Genomic DNA, 13,371 nt, shown 5'->3' on the forward strand with positions numbered 1-13,371 from the left:
GCCTGACTTTGACCTGGAAGCAGTTTCCTAGCAAGCCCCAACTGGATGGGTGCAGGGACAGGCCCAGGGCCCTGCCGTGGTGCTGACGAGCCACAGTCTGGGTCTGTCCCTGAGGGATCCAGGACAGCTGGGGGTCATTTCTGTGGCAGTAACTGATAGGGCACCCCGGATCAGAGCATGGGGTTGGGGAGTCACAGGCTCCAGGTTTCCAACAAGGACAGGTGTGAGAGATGCTACCTGCTGAGAGCCATAGTACCCCCACTGTGGGTGGGCCTGGCCTCAGCTGGCCCTGGCACTGTGAAACTCCTGGGCCACACTGCCCTGCACCCTGAGTGGGGTGCATCAACTCTGTCTGCAGCCTGGTAACCATGGTTACCAAAAAGTACCTGTCTGCTGCTGCCTCAAATGTGTCTCCTCCTGGTGTCCCCCCTGACCCTGACACCCACCTGGTAGCTTTGGGCTTACCTCCTGGGCCTCCTCTGTGAGTGAGGAGTCCCAATGCCTGTGTGGGGAGAAAGGAGCTCAGCAAGGAGTAGAAGGTCAGTGTTGGAAGGCTGAAGCCCTATGCCTGGCCCTCATCAACCCCTGACCTTACTGTAAGGGAGGTGCACACACCTGAACCAGCAGGAACATCCCACCCCCTGCCCTCTCATCCTTACCCACATAGTGGGCCGGGAGAGGGGAACCTTCCTGCAGTTGCTTGTCCCAACCAGACAGAGGCTGGTGGGAAGGAGGGCTTCTCCAGCTCTACCCCTCCCCTCACTTTAGGTCCCCCCAGCACCCCTTGCCCTGTTGAACACAGTGAGGGAGAGGTCAGCAGCCCCTGGGGGTAGGGAGGCAGCACTGCCCTCCCCCAGCTCCCACTCTCACCCCCCAACTTACGAGCTGACCACTGCTTTTGTCAGATACACCCAGAGGAGCTGGGGGCTGACTGGGTTCCTGACCCTCCCCTCTCATTGTTCTTGCGGTGCCATGGACCTCAGCTCCCCTAGCAGCAAGGGTCAAGAAGGTGTTCTGTAAGCTCTGGCTGAGCTGCTTTTTCCACATCCAGAGACGGTCTTTGAATGAAATGCTGGGTAGAACTGGCCATCATCCGGTGGTGTCAACAAGCAATTTCCTCCTCTCCTGTTCAGCTTTAGGAAAAGAGAAAAAGCTCCATCAATGTGTCTCTAGGGATTTGGTTTGCAAAATTAAGAGGTATGAGTCACCACCCAGAATCTGAACTGACCAGTCTGCCCACTTAGAGCTGGAAATCTTCGGTCAGACTTTTCCTGAGCAGAGACCAGGTGCTCTAGACTGACCGACTCTCCCTCCCATTCATATGTGGAAACCTATCCCCCAAGGTGATGGCATTAGGAAATGGGGCCTTTCGGAGGTGATTAGGTCACATGGGTAGTGCCCTCTGTAATGGGATGGGATTGGTGTCTTTATAAAAGGGACACGGGCATATGAACTTGCACTCACTCTCTGCCAGGTAACAAGACTGAGAGGGTGGCAATCCACAAGCTGGAAGAGGGCCCTCATTAAAATCAGACCCTGTTGGCACCCTGATCTCGGACTTCCTCCAGAACTGTGAGAAATACGTTTCTGTTGTTGATAAGCCACCCAGTCTATGGTATTTTGTTATAGTAACCCCAAAGGACTAAAATACCAGAGCTTACTGTTACCAAGTAGATTGGTGGCAGGAGGCTGTTGTTGACTTTCCAGAAGTCACAGGGGCAAATACCTACCCCTCTGGAGGGCAGAAACTAAGCTTCAGGTGTCTAGGCTGATCCTCCCGTGTGTATGTGGCTGATCCCTGGCACTAGGGTACACAGGGGACCCTCCCCAGATGGACATACGGGGACCTCCTTGGTGTACAGGCACAGAGAGCTGGGAGGGTGGAGCCTGAGGACCAGTGGGCTTCCTCAAATGAAACCCCCCCCGAGCCGTGAGCCTCATCCTCAGCCTCAAATTTGACCTCTTGCCCAAATGCAGCGAGGCAGCGTCTTCCTGGGTGGGGAGACCTACACACCCAGCATGAAGCCCAGAACCCTGGGGAATGTCTGGGCCACCCCAGCCTGGAACTTGGGAGGGTTGTGTGGAGTGAATGAGATAGTGCTGGAATGTTCCAGTCCCCAAGAAGTGCTTAGAGCTGGCAGCTGTAACTGCAGGGCGTGTGGCTGCGACTGTGAGTGCATGTGTGACCAGGCTGTGGGTTTCTTGGCTGCCATCCACTGGAGTCTGGGGTGCACAGTCCCCTCAGGCTTGCGTTGTGGCATCGGGGGAAGTTTGGAGAAGGGAACGGGGAGCGAAGCAGTTACCAGCTATTCCCAGAGCAGCACCTGCCTCTGGGCTTCCAGGAATTGTGCCACCTAGAAATCAGCTCCACCTAGGCAGATAATTGAGGAGGACAAACATGCAGAGCCAGAGACACACAATCCCGTGGTCAGAGATACAGACTGAGTTGGACACAGATAGAGAACCCCCTCAGGGGTGGCCAGGGCCTTTCCCACAAAGACATACAGACTCAGACCTTCTCTCCCATGTCTCTGAACTTCCTTCAGTTTGCTCTGTGTTTGGGAAGGCCACAGACATACACCCTACATCCACAATCTTCGCGTAGGGCTCCTGTGTTGGGCACCCCCTCAAGGTCTTGTCAGCACAGGAGTGGTTCAGGGAAGGCTTCTAGCACAGACTGGGGCTGAATTTTATTTCTGCTGTCACTTAGTTGTGTGACCTTGGGCAAGTCACAAAATCTCAAATGTAAAATAGGATTAATAATACTACTTATCTCTGGTGCTGTGTGGTTGAAGGAATTAAATAAAATAAATAACCTGCATAGAAACAATTGCTTCCACCACAGATGGAGTGGCAGGGACCAGATTTACCCTCCTGCCTAAAACAACTAAAAAACTGGACAAGATATATGAAATAGCAGGCTTGAAAGACAGTGGCCCCTGAGAAGTGGGGAAGAAATGAAGTGAGCCCTGTATTGCCCCAGCTGACTGCCAGAAGATGGTGTCCAGGTTAGCAGACTTCTGCAGGTTAGCAGACTTCTGTGGGCAGTGGTGGAGAACCAGTGCAGCTAGGGTCAGCAAGAAAAGAGGTGCCAGAGAGAGAACTATGGAGAGTTGCAGAGGGTCTCCCTCAAGGCTGATTAGAACATGCTGAGAGAAACTCCTCAAGGCCAGGAAAAGAACCACCAGAAAAAAATTAGAAAAATCCTTTGAGTTCACACAGGGTCAGCTCTAGCCACACTGGAAAAGCCTATAATTCATAGGGCACATGGTAGAGTATTCAGAAGGACCTGTCCCAGTAGTGAGGGATAATTAGCCCTACGGTAAGTGCTGCTCTGGTGTTGCCTAACGAAGCTTATGAACAAGACCCCAAAGGATCAGACTGTCTCCAAGTAACTCAACTGCGCCCCAGAACAAAGCCCAAGAATATTTATAGGAACACAGAAATATCCAGCACCCAACACATTAAAATTCATGATGACTGGCAGCCAGTAAAAAATTACCAGGAATACAAAGAAGCAGGGAAAATATGACTCATAATAGGAGAAAAATCAATCAATTGGAAGGAACCCTAGAAATGTCACAAATAATAGAATTAGTAGACAAGGACATTAAAACGGTTGTGATAGTCACACTTCATGTGTTCAAGAAGCTAAAATACTGCAAATATAACAATAAAAACTATTCAAATTGAAACATTTAAAAACTGGAAAAGAAGGAAAGACAAAAGAGCATTAGTTAGCTGTGGGACAACTTGAAGTGGCTTAGTATACATGTAATTGGAGTCCCAGAAGGCTCAGGTCATGATCCCAGGGGAGCCTGCTTCTCCCTCTCCCTCTGCCTGCCACTCCCCCTGCTTGTGCTCTCTCTCTGTCAAATAAATAAATAACATCTTGTAAAAAAAAAAAAAGTTTGAAGAAAACTACATCAAGGAACCACATAATCAAATTGCTACAATACAGGGATAAAACAATGGTGTCTGCTCTTGCCACTTCTGTCCAGCAGTGTAGGGAGTTCTAGTTAGGCTAATTAGGTAAGGAAATGAAATAAAAGTCACCCAGATTGGAAAGGAAGAAGTAAAACTGTCTATGTTCAAATGACATGACCCTATATATAAAGAATCCCAAGAAATCCACTAAAAAAACTATTAAAACTAATAAATGGATTAAACAAGGATTCAGGGTACAAGATTGATATTTAAAAAATCAATAAATGAAAAGATATCCCATGTTCATGGATCAGAAGATTAAATATCGTTAAGATGTTAATACTTCCCAAATTGATCCTTAGGTTCAATGCAATCTCTATCGGAATTCCAGCTAAGATTTTTGCAGAAACTGACAAGCTGCCTCTAAAATTCATATGGAGGAGCGCCTGGGTGGCTCAGTCGGTTAAGCGACTGCCTTTGACTCTGGTCATGATCCCAGAGTCCTGGGATCAAGCCCCACAACAGGCTTCCTGCTCCACAGGGAGCCTGCTTCTCCCTCTCCCTCTGCTGCTCCCCCTGCTTGTACTCTCTCTCTCTCTATCAAATAAATAAAATCTTTAAAAAATTTAATATGGAAATTCAAGCAACTCAGAATATCCAAAACAGTCTTGAAAAAGAAGAGCAAAGCTGGAGGACTCAAACTTCCTGATTTCAAAACTCATTGCAAAGCTACAGTAATCAAGACAGTGTGGCACTAGTATGAGGTTGAGGTTAGACATAGTGATTGGTGGAATAGAATTGAGAGTTCACAAATAGGCCCTCATATTTACAGTCAATTGATTTTCAACAAGAATGCCAGGACAGTCCAATGGGGGAAAGAATAATCATTTCAACAAATGTTGGGACATCTGATTATCCACATCTTTCCTCACACCATACACAAAAATTAACTCAAGATAGATGCTACACATAAATGGAAGAGCTAAAACTTTTGGGGCACCTGGATGGCTCGGTTGGTTAAGTGTCCACCTTCGGCTCAGGTCATGATCCCAGAGTTCTGGGATCGAGCCCCATGTCGGGCTCCCTCTCAGTGGGGGGGTCTGCTTCTCCCTCTCCCTCTGCCTCTCGTCCTTATTCTTGCTCTCTCTCAAATAAATAAATAAAATTTAAAAAAAAGGAAAAGCTAAAACTTTTATAAAATTTTTAGAAGAAAATGATCTTGGGCGATGAAGGCAAAGCCTTTACAGATATGATACTAAAAGCATAAGTGACAAAAGAAAAAAAAGTAAATTGAACTTCATAAAAATTTAAAAATGCCTCAAAGTACATTATCAAAAAAAAGTGAAAGACATAGGAGAAAAACATTGCATAACATATGTATAATATATAAATATATTTGATAGGTGTTTTATCTATATCTATATATATATTTAAAGTATATAAATAACTCTCAACTCAATAACCCAACTAAAAAAAAATGGGTGAAAAATCAGAACAGACATTTCTCCAAAGATATATAAATGGCCAATAAGCACCTGAAAAGAAGCAACATCATTAGTCATCATGGAAATTTAAATCAAAACCACAATGAGATACCACTTCATACCCACTAGAATAGCTACAATTAAAAACACAGAGGGGCGCCTGGCTGGCTCAGTTGGAGCATGTGGCTCTTGATCTCTCAGGGTCATGAGTTTGAACCCCACATTGGATGTAGCAATTACCTAAAAAATAATAATAAAATAAAATTAAAATTAAAAAAAGTACAGATAGTAAGAGGTGTTAGTGAACTTGTGGGGAAATTAGAACACTTTTACATTGTTGATAAGAATGTAAAATGGTGCAGCCATTTTAGAAAACCGTCTGGAAGTCCCTCAATTGATCCAGCAATTCCACTCCTAGTTCCACACCCAAGAGAAATTAAAACATGTCCACACAAAAATTTGTGCACAAATGTTCTTGCAACAGTATTCATAATAGCCAAGAAGTGGAAATAACCCAATGTCCATCAAGTGATAAATAGATAAATAAAATGAGCTATATCCATACAATGGGATATTATTTGGCGATAGAAAGGAGTGAAGCACTGATACCTGCTACATGAGTGAACCTTGAAAATATTATGCTGAGTGAACAAGTCAGTCACAAAAAGCCATGTATTATGTGATCCTATTTACGTGAAATGTCCGCAATAGGCAATTTTTTTTCAAGTATAATTTTTAGTCTTTTTTTTTTTTTTAAGATTTTATTTATTTATTTGACAGAGAGACAGCGAGAGAGGGAACACAAGCAGGGGGAGGGGGAGAGGGAGAAGCAGGCTTCCCGCCGAGCAGGGAGCCCGATGCGGGGCTCGATCCCAGGACCCTGGGATCATGACCTGAGCCGAAGGCAGACGCTTAACGACTGAGCCACCCAGGCGCCCCAATTTTCAATCATTTTTTAAGGGAGGAAGGGGCCCACAAAGGCAAAAGTACCCCAGGCCCAGGAACACCATAATAGAACCCTGTTTGTTCCCTTCTGTTGCGGAGCCCGAGGCAAGGCCTTTACACAGGCTGGAATCCAGAAGGGGCACTCTGTCAGCTTGATCTGCAGCTCTGATCATCTGATGCATCTCAAGGCTTGAGAGTCACACAGTCAGTATACAATCAAGCCCCACAATAGGCAAATTGATAGAAAGTAGATTAGTGGGGCGCCTGGGTGGCTCAGTCATTGGGCATCTGCCTTCGGCTCAGTTCATGATCCCAGGGTCCTGGGATCGAGCCCCGCATCGGGCTCCCTGCTCAGCGGGAGGCCTGCTTCTCCCTCTCCCACTCCCCCTGCTTGTGTTCCCTCTCTCGCTGTCTCTCTGTCAAATAAATAAATAAAATCTTTAAAAAAAAAAAAAGAAAGTAGATTAGTGGTTGCCGGGGGCTGGGGTGGATGTTGAGGGGAATAGGGGGCAACAGTTGTGGGCACAGGGTTCCCTTGTGGGATGATGAAAATGTTCTAAACTGGATTATGGTGATGATTACACACCCCAGTGGCTATACAAAAAAAACCATTTAATTTAAATAAGTGAATTGTATGTTGTGTGAATTATATATCAATAAAGCTGTTAACCCCCTCCCTGCAAAAACAGCATCAAAGAGAAAGTTTTAAGAGCTGATAGAGAAAAAAAAGGCATGTTATATATAGAGAAACAAAAATAAAATTACAGCAGATTTCTTGTTAGCAACAAAGCATGCAGGGCGCCTGGGTGGCTCAGTGGGTTGAGCATCTGCCTTCGGCTCAGGTCCTGCCTCCCTTTCCCTCTGCCCCTCCCCCCCTCATGCTCTCTCTCTCTCTCTCTCTCTCTCTCAAATAAATAAATAAAATCTTAAAAAAAAAGAAACAAGGCATGCAAGGAAACAGTGGAACAACATCTTTAAAATACTAAAAGTCAAAACTATTAACCTAGAATTCTATAAATAGACTCAACCATACCTGTATGGTCAGTTGATTTTCAACAAAGTTGAAAAGACAATTTAGTGGAGAAAGAGGGCTTTTCAACAAATAGTGTGTGAACAACAGGACATCCACGTGCAAATAAAATAACTTGGATCTCTACCTCACACCATATACACAAAATAACTCAAAATGGATTATAGACCTAAGTGCAAAATCTAAAACTATAAACCTTTTTGCAGAAAACTTAGAAAATCTTTGTGAACTTTGGTTAGGCAGTTTTCTTAGCTGCAACACCAAAAAAAAAAAAAAAAAAAAAAAAAAAATTCCATGAAAGAAAAATGGATAAATTGGATTCATCAAAATTAAGAGCCTCTGCTCTTCAAGAGACATTGTTAAGAAAACAAAAAGATGAACCATAGACTAGGAGAAAATATTTTCAAATCACATATCTGATAAAGAACCTATATGCAGAACATATAAAGAATTCTGTAGACTCAACAATAAGAAAACAAATAACCCAATTAAGAAAATGGGCAAAAGATTTGATCAGTCATTTCATAGATGAAGATCTATGGATGGCAAATAAACACATGAAAAGATTCTCAACGTCATTTGTCATTAAGGGAATTAAAATTAAATTCACAATGAGACACCACTGTGTATCTATTGGAATAATTAAAGTTAAAAAGACCAATCATACCAAGTGTTGACAAGGATGTGGAGCAACTGGAACCTTCAAACATTTCTGATGGGAATGAAAAATTGTACCTACATTAAACAACAGTTTGGCAGTTTCTTAAAAGTTAAACATATACCTATCATATAATCCAGCCATTCCACCCTAAGTATTTACCCAAGAAAAATGAAAGCACATGTCCATGTAAAGTCTTAAACACAAATGTTCACAGCAGCTTTATATATAATCGCCCCAAACTAGATATAAACCAAATGTTCATTGGCAGGTGAATGGATTAACAAAGTGTGGTATATCGAACAATGAAATACTCTGTATTAATATATATAAAGAAGAGGGGTGCCTGGGTGTCTCAGTTGGTTGAGTCTCTGCCTCCTGGTTTCAGCTCGGGTCATGATCTCAGTGAGATCGAGCCCTGCATCAGGCTTTGTGCTGGGCATGGAGCCTGCTTAGGATTCTCTCTCCCCCTCTCCCTTTTCCCCTCTCCCCACTCATGCTCTCTCTCTCTCTCAAATAAATAAATAAAATCCTTATTTAAAAAAAGAACTATTGGTATATACAATATAATGGATGAATCTCAAGTTATGCTGAGTCACAGAACTCAGACATGCTGTACTGTTTTGCATTGTACAAATGAGTACATACTTTATAATCCTATTTACATGAAGTTCTAGACAATGTCACCTAACTATAGTGACCAAATGCAGACTGATGGTTAGCTTGAGAGTAGGGGAAGGAGGCATCACCCAGGGCACAGGAACCTTTAGGGGTGATGGGCATGTTCACTCTCCGGATTGTGGTGATGGCTTCCTGGGCATCACAAATGTCAAAACTTAGCAAATTTCACACTCAAATATGTGCAGTTTATTGTACGTAAATTATACCTCAATAAAATTATTTTTTTTAAGATTTTTTTAAATTTATTTATTTGAGAGAGAGAATGAGAGAGAGAGAGAGCACATGAGAGGGGGGAGGGTCAGAGGGAGAAGCAGACTCCCTGCTGAGCAGGGAGCCCGATGTGGGACTTGATCCCAGGACTCCAGGATCATGACCTGAGCCGAAGGCAGTTGCTTAACCAACTGAGCCACCCAGGCGCCCTAAAATTATTTTTTTAAAGTTAAAAGCCCATAATCTGTGTAAAACATACTGCTTAGCATAAATAGGTACTCATTAAAAGTTGGCTCTTACTCTCTTATTTTTGAGTGCTTACTGTTGCAAGGCCAAGGGCTCAAAGGGGACTACATGGCTTCAGGAAAGGGGGTCCAGCATCCCCTAAGGATCCATCCTCCCAGACCAGGGCAAGGAGGGCAGAAGGGCTGAGCTCTGTCTGCTTCCAGTGGAGTCCTGGTGCCCTCAGGTGGCCCCCAGGGGTACAGCAGGCTGCCTTCTCTCCTTGCACACCTCTTCCTGCTTGGGCCTCTGTTCCCCACTCCATGGGATGTGTGTCCGACTGCCCATCTGTCCATCTGTTCCCCCGGCCCAGGTCTCCCCCGCAACGTAACATCTCTGTGGAGCATATCCTGATGCTATAGAGCTTGGCCTGGTTTCCTCATCTTACAGCAGACATCCCTCCACTGCCCCCTACCATGAGGTCCTCCATGATCGGGTGGGAGAGGAGGAAATGAGGGCCTCAGGGTGGAGCTCAGTCCTCGCATGTCCTCAGGGAAGACCCTTCCCTCCATCCCTGCTCCCTCCCCACAGCCTCAGAGCTGGCCTCCCTGCCTCCCTTCAAGCTCTGTATTCTCTTCTCCCAGGGCAGCCTGGGCAACTGTTGAAAAGCTCTTGCCCCAAACCCTCCGAACTTCTCACCTTGCAGGGCTCCAACCCCACGTGGGGCTGTGCTGCTGTGTCTCAGTAGACAGATAGACCCACCGCGTGTGCCCCCGAGCCTTGATGTGGCACTGGGCCAACTAGGTGTCCACATGGAAACAAAAAGTATGACAGGACCCCCATCACCCACCATCCACGAAAATCAACACCAGTGGGTTGCAGATCCAGTATGAAAGGTAAAACAACAAAGCTTTAAACAAATATGCAAGGATATCTTTACAAAATCTTTATGACTTTGGGGCAGGCAAAGAGTTCTTTAAAAGAACAGAAAAGGTGAGGGGCACCGGGATGGTGTAGTTGGTTGAGCCTCTGACTCTTGATTTCGGCTCAGGTCATGATCTCAGGGTGGTGAGATGGAGCCCTGCATCAGGCTCTGCGCTCAGCACATAGTCTGCTTGAGATTCTCTCCCTCTGCCCCTCCCCCCACTCGCACGTGCTCTCTCACTCTCTCAAGTAAATAAATCAATCTTTAAAAATAAATGAAATAAATCTTTTTTAAAAAGAATAGAAAAAGATGATAATGTAAAGGAAGTTGTTGATAACCTGGACTATATTAAAATTTTAAAATTTCTTTTTATCAGGGCACTTGGGTGGCTCAGATGGTTAGGCGTCTGCCTTCGGCTCGGGTCATGAGCCCAGGGTCCTGGGATCAAGCCCCATGTTGGGCTCCCTGCTCGGCGGGGACTCTGCTTCTCCCTCTCCCCCTGCTGCTCCCCCTGCTTGTGCTCTCTTGCTCTGTCAAATAAATAAATAAAATCTTTAATAATAAAAATAAAATAAAATTTCTGTTTATCAAAAGGCACTGTGAAGAGAGTGACAAGACAAAACTGAGGGAGAAGATATTGATCGCACAGACATCAATAAATAATTCTTACCCAGAATGCACAAGCCCTACAGCTCAATAAGGAAGAGGCACATAGAAGTGGCGGAAGCACTAAGAAGACACACACCGTCACAGAAAAGGAATGCCCGTGGCCAACACCAAAGGAACGTGAATTAAAACCGTAGTGTGGCACCACCACGGAGCCTCCAGAACGCGAGGTGACAAAGACCGCCGTTGAGGACGTGCAGACGACCCGAGTGCATCCTGCTGTCAGAGCGAGTGCACGGCCGCTCAGGAAAACTGCTGAACAAGCACACCCACTGACCTCTCCAAAACCAAGGACACGGGTTTTCCAAAAGAAATGTTCTAGAATGTTCACAGCATCATTATTTATAACGGCTGCAAAGTGGAACAACCCAAATTTCCATCCACAGAAAAATGATGCAGGGATGTGTACGTTCACACGTGGGACCACTCTTGGTGGTGAAGCTGACCAGCACAGCCCCTGAGACGTCCGACTCCAAAGCCTGCTGAGGCTCAAAGGAGGCCGACTATGAGATCATGGAAAATACACATACTGGTTTCTGCCCTGTTCCTGGCACAGAGCTATTGAAACCCTTGTAAATTCCTAAGTGATAAGAGTACCAGGACCATCTTTTGTTCTAATGAGGCAACTCCGGGGAGGCTTTTGGATGGGGATGGTCATCAGGAAGACCAGCCATGATTAGAAGCTTGCAATTTTCAACCCCAGCCCCCCATCTTCCAGAGAGGAGAGAGGGGCTGGAAGTGGAGTTAATGGTCCATCATGCCTATGTAAGGAAGCCTCCATAACATCCCAGTAGTATGGGGGTCGGAGAGCTTCCAGGTTGGTGAACATGCGGAGGTGCGGGGAGAGTGTCACCCTGGACAGGGTATGGAAGCTCCATGCCCTTCCCACATACCTCACCTTATCCATCTCTTCTATCTGGCTGTTCATCTGTACCCTTTATCATATCCTCTTACAATAAACTGGTAAACGTAAGTAAGCGTTTCCCTGCCCTCTGTGAGCCACTCTAGTAAATTAATCGAATCCAAGACGGAGAGGTCGTGGGAAACTCTGGTTTGTAGCCAAGTTGGACAGAAGGTGCCAGTACCCTGAGGACCTGCTGCTTGTGACTGGCATCTGAAGGGGGCAGTCCTGTGGGACTGAGCACTCAGCTGTGTCTCCAGGTAAATGGTGTCAGACTTGAGTGAAACTGTAGGACACCCAGCTGGTGTCAGAGACACAGAAGTGAAATGTCTGGTGGGGGTTGTACGGGACACTCACGGGAGAACACAGGAAGGAGACGAGAACAGGAATGTTCTTAGGGTCCAATTCCACTCGTATGAAGCTCACTACAGGCCAGGTTGGCTTGGGCACTGTGGCCAGGTGGCAGACACCAGCAGGTGGGGTCCTTCGCGGGTGGGGTCCAGCAGCAGCTACATGCTGCGCTCCCCATTTGTGCCCTTCCTGCATGTGTGATATGCTGACTAGTTTACCGGGAATCAAAGCGCCCCAGCCTCTCTCATCCTTTGTGAAGCTGCTTCCGTCATCGTCACCCTCACAGCCTTGGCCCTTGTTGTCTCCCACCCTCTCGGGCCCTCCAAGGCCCTGTTCTCAGAGAAGAGTCTCTGGCCCATCCAGGGCACCCCTTCTCGCCACAATATTCCCTTCTTACATTATGTTTCTGTCAGAAATGATCTCATTGACCTGTTTGTTTCGATGTTTGCTGCCTGGCTCCCCTACTCCCTCTTCATGTCCCCTAGCCTGGAAGCCACAGGCGTGGGTGTCACAGGGACCTGCATGGGGATGGGCAATATCAGCCCCCCAAGATCAGGATGGCCTGGAGAAGGGCTAGGAGTAGGGGCTTTGGGACCCAACTCTGCCATTTGCCAGCCATGTGGTCGTGTGTAAGTCACTCACCCTCTCCGTGCCCCACCAAGCTCAACTGTGAAAAAAGAGTCCTCTTTGTGCCCCCTCTCAGGATGGACAAGTTTTAGGAAAAGTGCTCATGAGGGCTTGGAATAGGAGGTGTTATTCTGGAGGCCCATTTCTGAGGCCCTGTCATCCCTGCCTGCCTACTCTTGGTGACTGGTTCAGCTGGGGGTGGCAGCGCCAGGCTCCCTTTCTTGGAGGATCAGACTCTGTGCTGCCACCTGCCTCTTGGGCCCATCTACAGGAGCCTAGGTCAGGAGAGGTGCTGGTGGGGTGTAGCCCACTTTCCACCCCTGAACCCTCCCAACCCTCTCTAGAGGCCCAAGGCCCATACTCCTTGGGGTTCCTGCCACCAAGAGCCCTCAATGACCCCACTTGTCCCTTGAGCCCCACCGGCAGATTCAGCAGTGCTGCCAGGGAAGGGGCCAGTGAGCCTTTTGAGGCCAGAGGAGAGAGGTACAAGCCTTGCTTCCCTATTCCACCCCCAGTCAACAGCAGCCCACCTCCAAAGGACCTCTAGGAACATTCTGGAATGGTAATTTCCCACTTACCACTCTGCAATGCTTTATATTCCACACAGGTAACAGGGTAAAGCCCTAAGACCCGGAAGGGCATCGGTTGATGGGGGGATGGAAGATGGAGTTGCTAGCACAGGGCCTGAGGTTTTGCAGTGGGTGGGGCCACTTTAAGAGGAAAGATCAGCCTGGGCCAAGAGAT

This window comes from Phoca vitulina, unplaced genomic scaffold (assembly GCF_004348235.1).
Source record: "Phoca vitulina isolate PV1807 unplaced genomic scaffold, GSC_HSeal_1.0 scaffold2, whole genome shotgun sequence".
Taxonomy (NCBI): Eukaryota; Metazoa; Chordata; class Mammalia; order Carnivora; family Phocidae; genus Phoca; species Phoca vitulina.